At 46.2% G+C, this 18797-nt stretch overlaps 1 protein-coding gene across 1 annotated transcript in view; it reads right to left on the reverse strand.

The window, feature by feature from the left end:
- The window catches only part of FAM107A (family with sequence similarity 107 member A), a 53510-nt gene that overhangs the window by 23237 nt on the left and 11476 nt on the right, over positions 1 to 18797 (reverse strand). The window lies entirely within an intron of this gene.

Here is an 18797-nt window from a genome sequence, read left to right on the forward strand (position 1 = left end):
AGAGAAAAAAATTACTATAGTTTTTGGAATGCATGTATGTGTGTGTGCCCATGTGCACATTTATGAGACTCTTGCTCTTTTTTTTAAAAAACTTTATTATCTTTAAAAACAGTTTTAGATTTAGAGAAAAGTTAGGAAGATAGTACAGAGTTCTCTTATACTCCACACCCAGTTTCCCTGTTATTAACATCTTATATGTATGCAGCTGTACATGTTAATTGTTTGGTGCATTTGATACAATTAATAGACCATATTGATGCATTATTGCTAACTAAAGTCCATATTTTATTCAGATTTCCTGAGTTTTTACCTAATATCCCTTTTATGTTCCAAGATACCTCCAGAATACCACATGACATTCAGTCTTCATGTCCCTCTGGCTGCCTTGGCTGTGACAGTTTCTCAGGCTTTCTTTGTTTTGGATGACTTGCACAGTTTCAAAGAGCCCTGAGACCCATGCTCTATTAGGTGGAGCTCATGCCCAGGCCGTTCCTTCGGCCTGGACTGCCTTCTCCCTACTTTCCGGGCAAAGTCCTCATTTTTCAAGGGCCAAATCAGAAGGCTTCAGGGCTTGGTCCTCAGGGACAGTTCTTGGATATCTTCTCTTCTCTCTCTACATTCTCAGGGCCTTAAAGAGAACTCTAAGCCAACATCCCCTAATGTATTATATATTTTCAATCTAGACCGTGTTTCTGAGCTTTGACCTTGTCCAATCAGCTACTTGACATTTCCACTTGAAAGTCTAATAGGCACCTGAAACTCATCATGGCCCAAACAGAACTCTTGACACCCCAAGCCTCCAACCTGGGCCTCTCCTGTCTCCCCCACCTCAGCACATGGCTCTGTTCTGACCCTATTGCTCAGGCCAGGAGCCTGGGAGTCTTCCTTGCCCTGTCTTCCTGCAACTCCACAGTTGTCTGATCTCCCAGGCCTGGTGAGTCCACCTCTAGTGAATTTCTGGAGTCTATCTACTTCTCCCAGGCCTCCATGCTGCCATCCCAGCCTGGGAACTACTGAATGCCTGGGCACCGACAGTAACTTGCTCTCTGTATTAAGTCGGTTTTCACACTACTATAAAGATACTACCTGACACTGGGCAACTTAGAAACAAATGAGGTTTAATTGACTCACAGTTCCACATGGCTGGAGAGGCTCCAGGAAACTTACAATAAGGCAAAAGGTGAAGGGGAAGCAAGGCACATTTTACACGGCACAGGAGAGAGAGAGCGTGTGCTCAAGGAAGTGCCACACTTTAAAGCTATCAGCTCTTGTGAGAACTCACCCACTGTTGTGAGAACTCACTCACTGTCACGGGAACAGCAGCGGGGAAACCGCCCCCATGATCCAATCACCTCCCAGGAGGTTCCTCCTTCAATATGTGGGGATTACAGTTTGAGATGAGATTTGAATGGGGACCCAGAGCCAAACCATATCATTCCCTTTCAAGTCGTTTTCCACAGACTCCAGAGTGAGCTTTTAAAGCATAACTCAGACCCAGATTCTGCCTTCCTTGGAACCGTTCTGTGTCTCCCCTTTGCACTGGGACTGAAACCCACATGCCTCCCCTAGGCCTACAAGGCCTCTGCAGCCTGGCACCTCCCTGCCAGCCTCTCAAATTCCATCTGTTTGTTCCTTCAACTGTCCAAAGGCTTGGATGCCTCGGTGAACACAACAAAGGTCCCTGTCCTTGTGGCATTTCTGTTCACGTTCTAGCGTGGGAGGTAGATAATAAGCATAATGAATAAGTAAGGTAGACAGTTAGACAGTAAGGTAGGAGACCAGAGAGACTAGGGGAAAAGGAAGCATAGAGAAGGGAAAGGGGGAGGCTGGTGGCAAGTGGGGACCACATGTGGTCATCCATAGATGCTCAGACTGGTCTCCATAGGAAGATGAGATGTGTGCCCAGACTTGAAGGGCCAAGAGGACATCCTGGGGCAGGGTCAGCGGTTAGTGCAAAGGTTCTGAGCTGGGGTGTACCCTGTGTATTCAGTAGCAGCAAGAAGGTCAGCGTGGCCGAAGTGAAGGGAACACAGGGGCAGTCACATGAGGGAAATTTCAGGACATAGAAAATCTTTTGTATTTTTACAGAGTTTCACCATGTTGATCAGGCTGTCTCGAACTCCTGACCTCATGATCCGCCTGCCTTGGCCTCCCAAAGTGCTGGGATAACAGGCATGAGCCACTGTACCTGGCTGGGTCTGGCTTCTTTTACTCAGCTGTGTGTTTAAGATTCATCAGTGTGGCTTCTTGTGTCAAGAGTTCATTCCTCTTGATTTCTGAATTAAATATTCCATTTGGAGGCTCTGTCATAGTTTGGTGGTACATTCTCCTGTGAATGGACGTTTGGGGGGTTTCCAGTTTTTGGCTATCACTCATAAAGCTGCTATGAACATCTTTCCATGAATTTTTGGGTCAGAGTGAGTGCTCATTTCTATTGGGCAGATATCCAGCAGTGGACTTGCGGGCGCATAGGTAGGGTGAGCGTTTAGCTAAAGTGGATACTGCCAACAATTTGTGTCACTTTGCATTGTACTTTTGACATCTTTACAACATAGATTTTTGGGGACACTTTGAGGTCATTTCCATACACAATGCTTTGGATTGGCAGGGAGGAGGGAGGTGTTAGCAAAATTGCATCGTAGATAAACCCAGATGGGGCCAAATTCTGAACTTGGAAGAGATGAGTGTTGGGCCTCAGGGTATTTGTCCTTGAAATCTGGAGTGAATCAGTTGGAGGTATGTCTCTAGGTGCCTTTATTTACATCTCCTTTAGACTGTAAATGCAATGAGCATAGGAATTATCATTTGCTCAGGGATGTGCTGCAATGCCTAGCACAGTTCTTGGCACATAGGTGCTTTGTAAATAAGAATTAATAAATTATCACTTAATAATGGTAACAAACAGCTATCGATCAGATTCTAGTGCTAGGCACTGTGGCATGACTGTACTGATATGGTCTCATTTAAACCTCGTGATAGCCCTCTGAGATTAGGGAAGAGTGAGGTTGTTGTTTTACCTGATGAGGAAGGAAGCTGAGGCCTTGGGCCAATTAAGATACACAGCTGGATGGAAATAAAAAACAAAAAAGGCACACAGCCGGCAAGTGGCAGCTTTGTAAGTAGACTTGAGGCGGTCTGACTCAGGAGGCTTCGTGTGTGTGTGTGAGGTGGCAAGAGCCTGCACCCATTTTACAGAGGAGAAAGCTGAGGCTTAGCGAGGTTAAGGTATGCTTTTCCCTGGAGTCAGCTGGGGCAGCCTCCCCACCTGGCTCATTCATAAAGGTTGAATATTTGTAATGCAAAGCCCTGGCTGCTGCCCTCCCCTACAGCCCCTGCTCTCTGGAGCCCACAGCCGCTGGATGTCTCAACGCTCACCCCGAGCCTCCGCCTCAGTGCTTCACTCTCACAAAGCCACCCTGTTGTGAGGTGACACCTGCCACCTCTTTTTTCCATCCCCAGGGATGGAGAGAATCAGACCCGGCAATCCTTCCTTTAAAGTGCTGGGCACTGTTTGGAGCTGGCGCCCAGCTCTGGGACATGTTCCTTTGCAGAGGTCCACTTACATCACATGGGTGTTGAGTTCTCAGCCCAGGTGCCATAATAAGGGCACTGTTTTCCATCAAAGGAGGCCTCCACAATTCTGGTCTCCAGGGTCTTCTCACGCCTTCATTCATTCAACCCCTTAGTTCTCAGAGGCCCAGAAAACTGCTCTCCTGAAACCCAAACTGAGGGCCTGAGTGGAAGCCACTCACCCCACCTAGCAGGAAGAGGGCAGTCTTTTTCTCCACACCTGGACTTGGTGGGTGGGTTGTTTCATTCCCCTTAAAATCTTGCAAAATAGTTCACACAAGTAATACAAAAATCTACTGCTACTGTAAACATTCAGAACAACTCAGTTGCAAACAGGTTTTAAAAAGTAACATTTCTCCTTACTGTCCCAGCCATGCCCTAATCTCACCCCCTTCCCTGAGTCATCACTGTTTTTGATGCTGCACGTGTGGGTCTGGTCATTTTCTGCAGCTTTGTTTTTAAACTCTGTGGTATGTCTTGGAGATATTTCTATGTTGGTATATATAGATCCACCTCACTCTTCTGATTTACTACTGTGTAAACCACACTGTGATGCCCCATAGTTGTTTTTTTAAACCATTCCGCTTTAGTTGGACATTTAGGTTGCATCCGATTTTTCTTTTCTTTCTTTTCTTTTTTGAGACAGAGTTGTGGTCTTGTCACCCAGGCTGGAGTGCAGTGCTGTGATCTTGGCTCACTGTGACTTCCGCCTACCGGGTTCAAGCAATTCTCCTGCCTCAGCCTACTGTGTCGCTGGGATTACAGGCACACACCACCATGCCCAGCTAATTTTTGTATTTTTAATAGAGACAGGGTTTCACCATGTTGGCCAGGCTGGTCTCGAATTCCTGTCCTCAAATGATCTGCCTGCCTCAGCCTCCCAAAGTGCTGGGCTCACAGGAGTGAGCCACATGCCTGGCCTCAATTTTTCACTATTACAGATAATTCTGCTTCAAACACCCTTGTGCTTGCTGCCTTTCTGCCCACATAGGTGAGTGTTTCTCTGGGGCAGAAACTAGGAAGTAGAAATGCTAGACCCAGAAGTACATATATCTTAAGTTTTAGCAGATGCTGCCAAATTCTCTTCCAAAATGGCTTTACCATTTCCCATACCTGCCATCTGTGCCTGAGATTATGGGATTGTCCACACCTTCAGTAAACCTGGATGTATGAATCTAGGTTTGTCTGCTGAAAACTAATCTCTAGTGTTAGGAGTTGGGATAGTGGCTGCCCTTGTGGAGGGCAATAGTGGATGGGAAAGGGCAGGAGGGGCTTCTGGGGTGCTGTTGATATTCTGTTGCTTGATCTGAGTGGTGATTATGCAGGTATTTTCAGTTTCTACAAATATGTTAAGTGGTATACTTAAAACAGGGGCATTGTTTTTTTTTCCAAATGGAGTTCTGCTCTGTCACTTAGGCTGCAATGCTGTGGTATGGTTTTGGCTCACTGCAACCTTTGCCTCTGGGTTCAAGTGATGCTCCTGCCTCATCCTTCTAAGTAACTAAGATTATAGGCCTGCACCACTATACACGGCTAATTTTTGGATTTTTTTGTAGAGATGGGGTTTCACCATGTTGGCCAGGCTGACCTTGAACTCCTGACCTCAGGTGATCTGCCCGCCTTGGCCTCCCAAAGTGCTAGGATTACAGACGTGAGCCACCACACATGGCCCAGGTGCACTATTTAATATGAACGTTGTTCTTCAATAAAAAGTTCAATTTACCCCCCACCCCTGCAATTTAATGGGCTATAGGACAACATCCTATGATTATTTCATTTTGGAGATTGAACATTCCTTTGATATTTGGCCTTCTGGATTCCTTCTTCTGGGTCTTGTGAGAGAGCTTTGCCTGACAGTGGAAACCCTTTTTTGGAAAGAGGAAAAAGGGCTTGACTGTTTTCTGAGCATCTACTGTATAGATACTCTTGAATCCTCACAACAACCTTTCAGGGTAGGTACCATTTACCCCATTTTACAGACAAGGAAGTGAGGCCTCAGAGCAGACCTGCCCGAGGACATAAAATATCTGACTGCAGAGTCCTATCCTCCTTCTCTATCCTTAAGTGACAACTGTTCATGTGACAAGCTTTGGGCTACCCATGCAGCAGGCATGATCTGAACTAATATCTGTGACAGCCCAGTGTGGTAGCAGTATCATCATCCCATTTTACAGATGAGAACAGTGAGGCTCAAAAACGTTGAGTGACTTTTGCTCAGCTCCTCCTGTGATGGAGTAGGTTTGAGTCCAGGTCTGCCTGGCTCCAAAGCTGGGACAGGGAATAGAATGTTCTCTAAACATGGATAAATTCTCTGTCTTTCTGTGAACATGGTAGCCACTAGCCACATGCGGCTATTTAGCACTTGAGATGTGGCTAGTGCAACTGAGGAGCTGAAGTTTTAGACTCATTTAATTGTAATTAATTAAAGTGGACTGCTTTGGATGGTGCAGCCCTAAGGAGACAGGTCAGGAGGAGAAATGAAGCAGGGTGCAGGCAAAGAGGACAGAGCTGCCACCAGGTGAGAAGCTTCCAGCCTGCCATGAGAGACCCACCGAAGGACCCCTACAGGTCCCGACAAAGCCCTCACAGGTCTCCCTTCAGACACCAGAACCATACCCTGTGGAAAGAGCCAGAGTTTTGTAATCAGATGCAGCCTTACCAAGCCTCTTAACCTAAGACTCAGGTTCCTCGTGTATAAAATAAGTATCAAAATAGGGCAGGTTTTAATATTGAATGAGAGAATACATAGTACCTGGCACATACCTGGTGCTCAATAGGCTATTTAATAATCACATTGTTATTACCCCAATTACTCTTATTGCTTATAGGCCATAGGCTCACTTTTAAACTTTTAAATAAGCTATTTTATTATATAATGAAAGCCATTTAAATTATTATTTATGGTTATTAAACAATGCAAATGGGTATAAAGTGTAACCCCTAAATCTCCAAATACTTCAACCCCACATCCTCCTTCAAGAAAAAAACCGATGTAAGTAATTTCTAATGTACCTCTCCAGGAACTGTCTCTGCTTCTATAAACATCTAGAATGATTCTGATCTATCCTTTAGAAAGTACAGATGGGATCACACTAAATGTGCCAGGCCACACCTTGATTTGTCACTTTACAGCACTTCAGGGATGTGTTTCCACACTTGCACATTCAGACTCACCGCATTACCTACCATTTGCACAATGTGTCATAGCAGAGGTCATTGATAACTTATTTTAGGGCCCTAACTGATGGTTATTTAAGTGGTTGCCATATATTTTGCTGTTATGAACAAGGTTTCAATGAATACCCCACATGTGCCTTTCTGCACATGGGCAAGTGCACCCGTCTGGAGGGTAAATTCTTACCATTGGGATTTCTGGGTCAATGGTTGGGGTATTTTCCACTGTGCTGGATCTTGATATATGTACAATTGTATATTAAATCTCTTAAGAGTACTGGATTTTATTTTATTTTTTTGGATGGAGTCTCACCCTTGTTGCCTTGGCTGGAGTGCAGCGGTGCCATCTTGGCTCACCGCAACCTCTGGCTCCCGGGTTCAAGCGATTCTCCTTCCTGAGCCTCCCAAGTAGCTGGAATTACAGGCATGCCCCACCACGCCCAGTTAATTTTTTATATTTTTAGTAGAGATGGGGTTTCTCCACATTGGTCTGGCAGGTCTCGAACTCCTGACCTCAGATTATCCACCTGCCTCGGCCTCCCAAATACTGGGATTACAGGCACAAGCCACCATGCCCAGCCTGAGTACTGGATTTTAAAGGAATATTCTGGCAAGTTCTTCTGAAAAGATTCTTCAAGTCCTGCTAATAATCACCACTGGAATGTATTTGCTGGGCGTGTTTGGAATTTTGGCAGAAACTGATATTTTCTTTAAACAGATCTGGTTTTCAAAGTCTTCTTGGTGTAAATGTGGATGGGGCCAGGAGAGGGGATTTGGCAAAGGGGCTCCTGGAGGTCGGGGAACTGGATCCCCACTAATCCCATCTCAGGCAATCTGGAGCAGAGGGAGAAAACTCTGCCTTCCTGGGCGGACAATTCTGTATGAGGTAGAGCTTTGCGAGCTTGTGAAATAACACACCAGAAAGCTACTGAGTCTGTGGCTCAGGGCAGGGAAGCGGGAAGAGAGAAGACACCCAGCAGGCTTTGCCAATGACTGGACAAGGGCACTTCTCAGCAGGTGAAATCCAAACGGTCCACACACGTAAGAAAGATATTTGGCCTCCCCAGAAATCAAAGAAAATGCACAGTCAAGCAACAATGGGGTATTATCTTTCACCTATCAGATTGGCAAAAATGAAAACATAATGATACCCAGTTTTAGAGAGGGCGTGAGGAAACAGACGCTCTGGTGTACTCCCGGAGGGGGTGCTGATGGTACAGGCATCCTGCAGGGAAACGTGCGTCGAAAGCCCTACACACCAGGCAGATACCTGTGCTGTTCCGTTTCTAGGAATTTGTTTTAAGAAAATAATTGAACATATTTCACAGATATATAGTCAAGAATGTGCATTGACAAGCGTTGTTGAAAATAATAAAAAGATTGGTAATGTGGTAAATGTTTAGCAATAGGGGATTGATTAAATTGTACTATTTCTAAACAATGTGACGATCTGTGGCTAAGATGGGTGTTGTAGACCTATGTTCACTAACATGGAAGATATCCATAAAAATCAAGTGAAAAAAAATTATGGGATTGGTTTTTATTCTGTTGCACATGTAGAGTTACTTTATGTATTAAGTCTTACATATCTATATTTATCTATATATGGTATTACTTATGTCAACTAAAGTAATGGCAAAACTGCAATGACTTTTGCACCAACCTAATATATATGTTTATTTGTGTAGATATGCATATATGTACGTGTGTCCATACATAGGTAAGTTATGTGAATTTACGTGGATAATGTTTGGAAGAATATGATCTAAAATGTCCTCCGTCATTATACTAAAGTGGTGGGGGATTTTATTCATCCATTAATGTATTCATTCATTTACATATTCTCTGCATTTCTCGAGGTTCATTTTTTCAATGAACCTGTATTACTTTTATAATTAGAGAAATGCTTTGCTATATTGGTTTAGGAAATAAAGGAAGTTGATAACTCTGCCTCAACTGTATGTATTACGCAGTCTAAATGCAATTATTTCCCCATACCAGGACTGTCCCCAGCTCTTGTGCACACTGGAAGCCCCCTCTGAGCCCAGGCCTGTAGTTATGATGAGAATAATGAGAAGGAGGTCAATGATGCTCGTTTATTGAGCACCTACTATGTATCCGGCACTGGCTGAGTACTCCATGTGCATTCTATCTTTGGATGCTCACTGTGGCCCAAGAGGTAGGTACTATCATGCCTTTAGATTTTCTAGAAGTAAAGCTTGAAATGGAGACTTGGTGCAAGTGACTTCTTGAGGGAGAGTTCTCATGGGAAACCTTTAAAAGTGTAAGGGAGGAAAGCAGGATGCAGCAGGAGAAGAAGTTAAGCCAAGGTGTGGGCTCAGCTGAAGTCCAGCCTTGGCGGGATGCGCTGGGGAGTCTGGAGTGTAAATGGCACCACAGCATCATCCCTCAATAGGCGAGGGGGCTGATCTTTTATACCTCCATATCTGTTGGTCATTGGCTATAGGACAACGGGCAAAGGTTGATCTGCAAGATGGGCTCAACCCCCACAGTATCTCTGGGTGAGGTGCTTCCCATCATCCATGGGCAATTGTCTGAGAAGGGTGCGGCTGTGAGCAGTGCGCGCTCACAGTAACAGACGGGTGGGTGTGCTGGCTCAATAAAAGGGGTCTAGGTGGAGCACCAACCTCCTGCATGTAAGTGTCTCCATTACAGATGGGGCTCACAGAGGTTAAGTAACTTCCTCAAGATTCCCTAACTAGTAACTGGGTTTTGAGCTCCTGCTGGAAGCCCATGCTCAGAGCCCTGAAGCTGGGCTACTTCTATTTTCACCAAGAGGAAAGAGGTTGAGGCTGTGGGTGGAAGCCCTCCCAATAGCCCTTGCCCCAGCACATGCCCCTCCACCTGCTTGCTGAGCTTCACATTAGCATGTCGGCCGATGAGCAGTTTCCACCTGGGCTTTTGAAGGAGGGAGACACAAAAAGCCTTTGTGTTTCTGCAAAGGTCTCTGAAGGTTGTACTCTCAGTGGAGCTGGTTGCTAGGAGACATTTCTCAAGAAAGATTCCTTTGGAAAATTAGCTCAGGATCTGCCCACAACTTAACATTATTATACTTGGGGGAGTGACACCCCGACTCATGCTCCCTCCAAAGCATTAAAAGGAGATCCAATTCCTTCTCCAACCGGTTCTTCCAGGCCCCAGCTCAGAGCGCGTCCTGGGCTGTTAACAGTTCCTGTGCTAGACAGACTCAGAATCTTGGAGAGAAAGGGCCCCTTGAGATGGTCTGCCTGAACTCTCCGTTGTATAAATGGAGAAACTGAGGCACAGAGCATTGAGGAACTAACACAGCAAGTTAGTGGCAGGGTCATAGCTCATTTCTCTCATTACTGCACGTGACAGCCTCCCCTACTCCCTGGACCCCATAAGGTCAGGCAGCAGGACCTCAGGATGTGTGGACTGAGTGCATTTGTCTTTATTCATCCTTGTATTTCAAAGGTTTGGGGAATAAATTATTACTTTGCTCAAATGGAGATGAGCAGCTGGCTTTTGTTGGGCATCTACTCTGTGCCAAACACTGGACTAGGTGCTTCAGGGTCTTCATCCACTAACTTGGACCTCCAGACTGATAACATCTTGGAGTTAGTTTCTATTGGCTGCTTTTTTCTTGATTAAGCATCACATTTTCCTGTTTCTTTGTATGTCTAAACAATTTTGATTGTATAGTGGGTGGTGTGTGTGTGTGTGTGTGTGTGTAATGTGTTGTAGAGACTCTGGATTTTGCTATCTTTTTCTGAAGAGTGTTAAGTTTTTTTTAGCAGGTGGTACAATTATTAGGTGAGCTCTCTGAAGTTTCATGGGTTTGTTTTTTCACTCATGCAAAGTCTGGGTTCTTTCCCAAGTTTCTCTAACTTGGTAGGACTCACCTCTAAACTTTCTCCCCTGAGGGTCTAGGAGGATTTAGGTTTAGGCTTTGTTACGCAGGTCTGGAGTATCCCTTACACCAGAGTATAGTCCTCACACCTATGGCACAGCCTTCTGGTGTCTCAGCTTGTTGTCTGGGATGAAGGTCTCTCTAATGTCTCCAGCGCCAGCTGACCTACAGTATCTCAGTTCACTCTCAACCCTATAGCAGCTGTTCTCTGGTAAGTCTCAGTTAGTCTGACCCTGTGCCTGCAAACCCCAGTCCTTGAGCAAGAACTTGTGGGTCATGGGGGACCCCCACACAGATTTTGGGGCTCCCAGTCTATGCAGCTCTCTCCTCTCCAGTGCCCTGTCTTGCAGATTCCTTTTGCTTTAGTGGCTCTAAACCCTGAGCTCAGAGGAGGGACTGTCATATTCTGTTTGGGTTCCCTTGTCCTGTGCCATAGTTGGGAAATTGTCCCAGGATGAGTGTCCAGGTGATGAGGGGCTCACCTTGTAAGTTTCCCTTCCTTCAGAGATCACAGTACCTATTGTCCACTGCATGAGAACAGTCATCTCTTATTTTGTCAAATGTCAAGTTGTTTTTAGTGGTAGTGCTAGTCTGGTACCAGGTCCTCTATCATGGCTGGAAATGGAAGTCCAACTTGCAGTGAGGCACCCTTACTCTCTCTCTGTGATCTTGGAATGCTCACAAGGACCCTGAGAGAAAAGGCTTAAATCCTCATTGAACAAGGGAGACAAAGTTTGGAGAGGTGCAGTGACTTGCCCAAAAGGCATAGTAGTAGACCCAAGAATCAGGTTTGCTGAACTTCACAAGTTCATGCTTTTTCTTTGTGTGGCCCCTGCTTTCAGTAGAAAAGCTAAAATCAAAACTAAATTTCACTGTCACTATCACCAAGGCAGCAGCATTTTCTGAGTTAATCTATGTATTTTCCTACATCCCATCTCCACTGTATACCTTAATTCCTGTTTCTGCCACTGACCCTCTGGTCTGGGAGGTCATCGCTCTTCGCATGGATAATTATGCAGTCATTTCTCTCTCTCTCTTTTCTTTGAGATGGCATCTCACTCCGTTGCCCAGGCTAGAGTGCAGTGGTGTGATCTTGGCTCACTGCAACCTCTGTCTCCTGGGCTTAAGCGATTCTCCTGCCTCAGCCCCCCAAGTAGCTGGGATTACAGGTACACACCATCATGCCCAGCTAATTTTTATATTTTTAGTAGAGATAGGGTTTCACCATGTTGGCCAGGCTGGTCTTGAACTCCTGACCTCAAGTCATCTGCTCTCCTCGGCCTCCCAAAGTGCTGGGATTACAGGCATGAGCCACCGTGCCCAGCCTATGCAGTCACCTCTTACACAGCGTCCATTATATTCTTCCCGGAACAGTTTTGCTGTCTTACTCTCTTGCTCTGCTGCCTCCAGTGGCTCCCTATAACCCACAGTGGCACTTGGCAAGGTGTAGAATTGAGAGCTGCACCTTAGGGAATGCTATAGTGTGTAGCTCTCTTTTTGAAGAATCACATCTGGATGTGTGAACACAAGAGGTTCTGCAGGAGAGAAACCTGTTTAAGTGGGCTTAATCCAGTCTGTTGGACCTGAAACTCTTGGCTCACCTAACACTTATTAAAGTCTTATGGAACACAAAAAATGTTGGACCACAGAGTACCCAGACTAAACTATTCTGTCTGAATTCCAGCCTTTCTACATTTCAATCTACTCTCAATTTCCTTTCTCGTGACTTTTTGTCAACAAGCCAAGCCCCACCCCCAATACCTATTTCTCCCTCCAGCCTTCACACTCTTCTAGTTTAAGAATGAGATAACCTTGCAACTGCTGGGAGTTTCCATGAAAGGGGACTGGCTCAGGAATGAGGTCAGCCAGAGAAAAGTGGAGCCATGAGAGAGGGACTATAGTTCCTGAGGACTTCATTTCAGACCCAAGATCCATCCTTGCTTGATGCCATGACTCCTAGACTTTCACATACAAGATGCAAAAACTTATCTTTTCTAAAAAGCACTTGACTGAGGCATCTGTCCAGCCTCTTGGTAAGTTTTCTGAGATTGGGCACTATGTCCTGTCTTTCTACTCCCTGTCTCATTTTTACATAGCATGGTACCAAGAGTTGGGGGTCAAATGTCTCAAGCCACCATCCCATGAGGGCCCCTTTCCTTGGTCCAGGATATGCCATGATGTTTGTAGCATGGAGCTAACTTTGCAGTTGCTGGCCTAGAGTGGAGTTGTCTCCTGGAGGGTGAGGGTGAGGATGTTGGTGGGGAAAGGGGAGCTGGCTGTGGTGGGAAGAGTGGGGGTGTAGGTGACAGACCCCTAGGTGGCCTCCATGACTCTCACCCCCTGTGCTGACACTTTGGTGTGGTCTTCCGCCTTTCCAGAGTGGAGGGTGGATGGCAGCTATTTTAAAAATAGAATATGGCAAAGGTGATGGTGTATCCCTCCCATGATCATGCTAGACGGATTTTTATATGTGTATGTATGCAGGTATATGTGTGCATGTACATGTGACTCTGTCCTGCTAGCGTGCACTAACAAGAGAGTCTCCCTGCTGACTCAATGAAGTTAGCAGCTAGGTAAGGTGCCCCCCTGGCAAGGAGCTGTGGGCAGCCTCAAGAAACTGGGTGACCTCTAAGGACCTGAGGGCAACCTCCAACAAGCAAGCAGAAAACCTCTGGGGCCTTCTGTTCTACAACTGTGAGGAAATAAATTCTGCCAACAACCTGAATGAGCATGGAAGTGAACGCTTCCTCAGTCGAGCCTCTGGATGAGAACACAGTTCAACTCATGCCGTGACTGCAGCCCTGTGAGAGTCTCAGAAGAGGACCCAGGTAAGCAGTGCCCAGACTCCTGCCAAGGGAAACTCTGATACATGTGTGTGGTTTTCAGCCACTGATTTTGTGGTCTTTTGTTATGCAGCAATATAAAACCAAACCAACAGCCTTTGAAGGATGAAAGACTTGGGTTTGATTTCTGCCACTTGCCAGTTGTGTGACCTTGCATGAGTCACATCACCTCTCTGAGCTCCAGTTTCCTCATCTACAAATGGGTGCAGACTTGGGAGAATTAGAGGTAATGAATGTAAAGCACCTAATGTAAGGCCTGGCACACAGTAGATGCTCAATAGCAGTTAAGAGTTACCCTGATTTTTAATATTCTTCATTCATTTTTCTAAATTTTCGATAATGATCACAAATTACCTTGATAAAAGGAAAGAACAATTTTGCTTAAAATAAGAAGGAAATGAACTTGTTTAAGGTCACATAGCTAGTCAGCAGTAGAGCCAGAGACCGCCTAAGCCTCCTAGACCGGATCTTTTCCCGGAACAACTCCTTCCTTATTCACGGAATAACAATAACAGTAACAGCAACCATGACCCCAAGAGCCAGGCACCGCCCCGGACTAAACCTGCAAGGTGGTGTAGTTATCCCCATTTTACAGATGAAGAAGCTGGGGCTCAGAGAGGCTGAGCCACTTGCCCAAAGTCCCACAGCTGGAAAGTGGCAGAGCTGGGATTTGCCTTCTGGAACTGGAAGGAACCACCTAGTCCACAGCATCCAAACCTGGCCTGGATTCTCCCTCCCCAGACCCCCTGGGAGGGACACCCAGGCCTTCTGGAACAAGGCAAAGGCAAGAAAATCAGCAGTGAGACCTGGCCCAGATCCCATTACGCCAGGTCAGATCGCATTTCCCCCGTTCTGGCGCCATGAGCAGGGCAGAGGAGCGGGCAGGCAGCCACTTTCCTGGTTATTCAAGTAGAAAATTACAGGTGCCCAAAATAGCCTGGGCATTCTTTTATTAATGAATAAGCAGTGAGTCGGCAGAGCTGGAATGGGGCTTTGCATGCATCTCTTTCCCCGGTCACTTTTCTGAGATCTGCAGGGACCCATGGCTCTCAGAGGGGACTCTCTCAGGAGTTGCGGGAGGTGGCAGGACTTGGGTGGGAGCATTTTCAGGGCCTGGTCATGGGAAAAGGGACAATGAGGCCTCATGGTTCAGGAGCTGGAAATGGCCCCAGTACTAAGGGACAGGGTTCTCAGCAGGTGCAGGTGAAGAGACTGCAGGCATAGGTCCATCCCAGCCACCCTCTTCCGGCTGTGTGGTCCTGGGCAAATGGCATAACCTGTCTGAGACTTCATTTCTTTTTCTGTAAAATGAGGCAAGTCGTAAACTTACAGAAAGGTTTGTTTTCTCCTGACCGTAAAATGGATACTTGCTTTTTGTAGACTATGTAGAAAGTGGAAAAAAATACGAAAGTGACCATGATATCTCCCCTCCTCACCCCATTGCCCCTTCCTCAATTAAGATTATTAGTGTTAGCGTTTGATATTTATTTTTCTAGTCTTCTTATACCTATATGAAAAGATGGCTGGTACAGCCTAGTGCTGAGCTGCTATGCTCTGAAAATGGAGCCATCACTTACAGTCAGCAAAGTTTAGTCAGTCAACACACATGGTGAGCACTGCCCTAGGCCCTTGGGCGGCATGGAGTCAGGTTTCCCCAACATCTCCCAAAGCCTCTTTCTGTTTTTCAAGCCCTCTGGCAATGATTTCATCAAGCCCTCAGAGTCACCTAGGGGTTTGAGAAGGAGGGCAAGTCATTTTCTGGGTTCCTGACATGAATATGGGACCAAAGTTGGGGCCCCAAATCCCCCCATGAGGCCATCTGTGATCCCTTCCTACAGCAGGTCTTGTACACGTGGGTTGGCCGGGGCATGGCTTCTTGACTCCTGTCTCCTCCCTAGAGGGTCGGGGCAGGAGGCAGCTGTTCTCTCCTGGGGTAATTTCTTGGCTGGTTAATATGTAAGGTGCTTAGAATGGCACTTGGCATACAGTGTGCAGGAGATGCCCGTTACTGACAACGTGGCCAGCACATCACGATCACTGCTAGTCGCAGATAGGCTGCGTGAGGACGTTCCCTTCTGGAGACTGATTAGTAATGAATCTGAGGAGACAGCAGCTGAATCACGTGCAGGATAGAAATGACAACAGCACCAATGACAACCACTTCCGCCTCCCAGATACAGCACCACAGGATAGGCATTGCGCTGAGTCATCTCATTACTCGCGTACAACCGCCAGACTAAATGGGAGTGGCTAGTCCCCTTTCATAGATGAGAAAACTGAGGCTCAGAGATGGTAAGTAACTCTCCCAATGCAAGTGGCATCCCAGATTTGTCTCATGCAGGACCCCTTACGTCCATCCATGAGGCTCAGCTGGCAGGGATGAGGAAGGCCCTGCAGGGATGAAGGCCCTGCCCCTGGGGAGCTCACTGTCCGTGGTAGAGTGCAAATTTGGAACTTGACCCTGAGGACCCTGGATTTGCTGAGGGGTAGAGGGAGAAGGCTGTGGGCTCGAGGTTCAGCTGCTTGGTGTAGATCTCCACTCTGACACTTCCTAGCTCTGTCACCCCCTTAACTTCTCCATGCCTTAGTTTCTCATCTGAGAAATGGGGATCACAAAAGTGTTGCTGAGAAAATGAAGTAACTTAAGCTGCTTGCACAGGTGATACATAGTAAGTGCTCAATAAATCAATCTGTTAAAAGCTTTATCTCTGATATTCCCAGAGGAATTCTCAAATTTCCAAGGGCGACCCTCTGCCACCTGAGTAGCTGGGTGGAGCAGTAGCTGGTTAACCTCAAGGAAACTCTGGCTGCTCTTCTGGCATTTGGAGTTGGCTGCTTCAGGCCAGGTAATGCTGTGTTTGGTCTGGGCTGCTGCAGACATAAGCCCTGAAGTGATTTGGCTGTGTTCCCACTCAAATCTCATCTTGAATTGTAGTTCCCATAACCCACGTGGGAGGAGACCCCATGGGAGGTGATTGGATCATGGGGGCGGTTACCCCTATGCTGTTTTCATGATAGTGAGTGAGTTCGCATGAGATCTGATGGTTTTATAAGGGACTTTTCTCCCTTTGATCAGCACTTCTCCTTCCTGTCGCCCTGTGAAGAAAGTGCCTTTCTTTCTCTTTGCCTTCTGCGATGATTGTAAGTTTTCTGAGGCTTCCCCAGCCTTGTGGAACTGTGAGTCAATTAAACTCTTTTTCTTTATAAATTGCCCAGCCTTGGGTATTTCTTCATAGCAGAATGAGAATGAACTAATATAAGCCTGAATGTGCAAGGAGGCCCTGCCTAGGGGCCCCCAACATCAATTCCATCCCCTTCACTCCCAACTCCCAGTCTAAGATCAGCAGAATCTCGAAACCTGGCCCTGCATTCCCAGAGAGAGTGTCATTAAGAGCAAGTGAGGGTGTCCCTGGTGTGGCATCAGCAGGACCAGCCCAGCCAGTATGATGCTTGCCCAACCTGGATGGCTCTTCCAATCAGGCAGGTACTGTTGATTTTCTGCAGCATCTGTATATGGGCAGGTTCCTGATGGAAACTCAGCCCAGAGAGCCTTGACAAGTTGATTGAGAGAAGCTGGGGAAATGGTGCTTCAGGGATTGCTTCCTGGGTTCTGGGAACCCCATCCACTGCACTGGGCAGTGATGCCTCGGCAAGTGGGTGGCTCAGAGAGTGAGCTCTGAGACGGCTGCCTGAGTCTGATTCCTGGGTTCCCCATTGACCTGCTGTGTGGCCTTCACAAGGCACCTGATTTCTCTGAGCCATTTCTCTTCTGTAAAATGGGGATAACTATAGTGCCGATTTCATGGGGTTGTTGTAGAATGGTGCATGTAAAGTATTTGGATAGAGCTCTGCATGTAGTAATTACTAACTAAATGCTAAAATATTATTTTTTGAAATGAAATTGTTGCTGAACTGCTCTGTGTGAGAATGAAGATGGAGGAGATGAGTCACACACTGAAAGTTTTTTTTTTTTTTCCCAGCAGGTTTTTAACTCTGGAAAACCAGTTTCCTTAAGGAGTTGATAAAGCCATGTTCTCTCTCTCTTTGGAAGGTTTGCACATCCTGACATACACACAGCATTTTGCATCTAACTTCATAGAAACTCACCCATGATCCTAAAAGTAAAAATTTATTCCAAAGAAAGAATAAAGGATTTGCACCAAATATAGCTGCTAAGATGTGAAGGAATGAAAACAACTTAAATATCCAAAAATCAGGGATTGGTCAAAAAAACTGTGGCATGTTCATATCAGTGGAATGCTATGCAACCATGAAAAATGTCTTGGGCTGGGCACAGTGACCCAGACTTGTAATCCCAGCACTTTGGGAGGCTGAGGGGGGCAGATCACTTGAGCCCAGGAGTTGGAGACAAGCCTGGGCAACATCGTGAGAACTCATCTCTACAGAAGATACAAAAGTAGCCGGGCCTGGTGGCACGCACCTATAGTCCCAGCTACTTGGGAGGCTGAGGTGGGAGGATCGCTTGAGCTAGGGAGGTTGAGGCTGAAGTGAGCCGTGATCACACCACTGCACTCCAGCCCTGGCGACAGAGGCAGACCCTGTCTCTAAAAAAAAAAAAAAAAAAAAAAAAAGGACCCAGGTAACCAGGTAGAAGGGTAAAAATCTGCACAGATTCACACCACAGTGTTGCAGTGATTATATTTCTCATTTTTCTACAATAAGAATGTATTATTTGAGAAATGAAGAAATAAGAAAAGTTTGAAAAATGACAGAAGCCACGTTCACTTTTTAAAATAAAAAAAAAGTATTGTGGAAAGTATTGGAAAATAAAGAGGAAAAAATCAAATCACCTATCATCCTCTGCTCCTGCCTGTTATCAGTCTTCTTTATGCACAGTTCAGAGTCACGTTTATTTTGATTGTACCAGCAGCCATGTGGGTCTCTTCCCTCCTAGGAAGCAACTCTAGTTGACTCTGCACTCCTGCGATGTGGGAATTGAGGGTGTGCAGGGAATGGTTTCTACAGCTGTCTTCCCCATTACCTTCTCCACTGGGGCTTTAGTTACCGCCTCTCTGGAAGGACGTGTCCTGCTGATGGTTGGCAGCTCCATATTGCCAGCCACGACTTTGCCCTGAAGTCCAGCCCAAGGGAGTCAACTGCCTGTTCTGTTGGATAACACCAACAAAAAAAGCAGCCATTTGTTGAGCTCACACTATGTGTCAAAGACTGTGCTCAGAAGATTCTATTACTGACCCATTTTACAGATGAGGAAGCTGAGGCTAAGGGAGGTCAAGGAGGTGGACAAGGTTACAGAGCTAGTGAGAAGGGGAGCAAGAGTCAAATTGTGGGTTGTCCGA

The sequence above is a fragment of the Saimiri boliviensis genome, chromosome 8 (assembly GCF_048565385.1).
Source record: "Saimiri boliviensis isolate mSaiBol1 chromosome 8, mSaiBol1.pri, whole genome shotgun sequence".
Taxonomy (NCBI): domain Eukaryota; kingdom Metazoa; phylum Chordata; class Mammalia; order Primates; family Cebidae; genus Saimiri; species Saimiri boliviensis.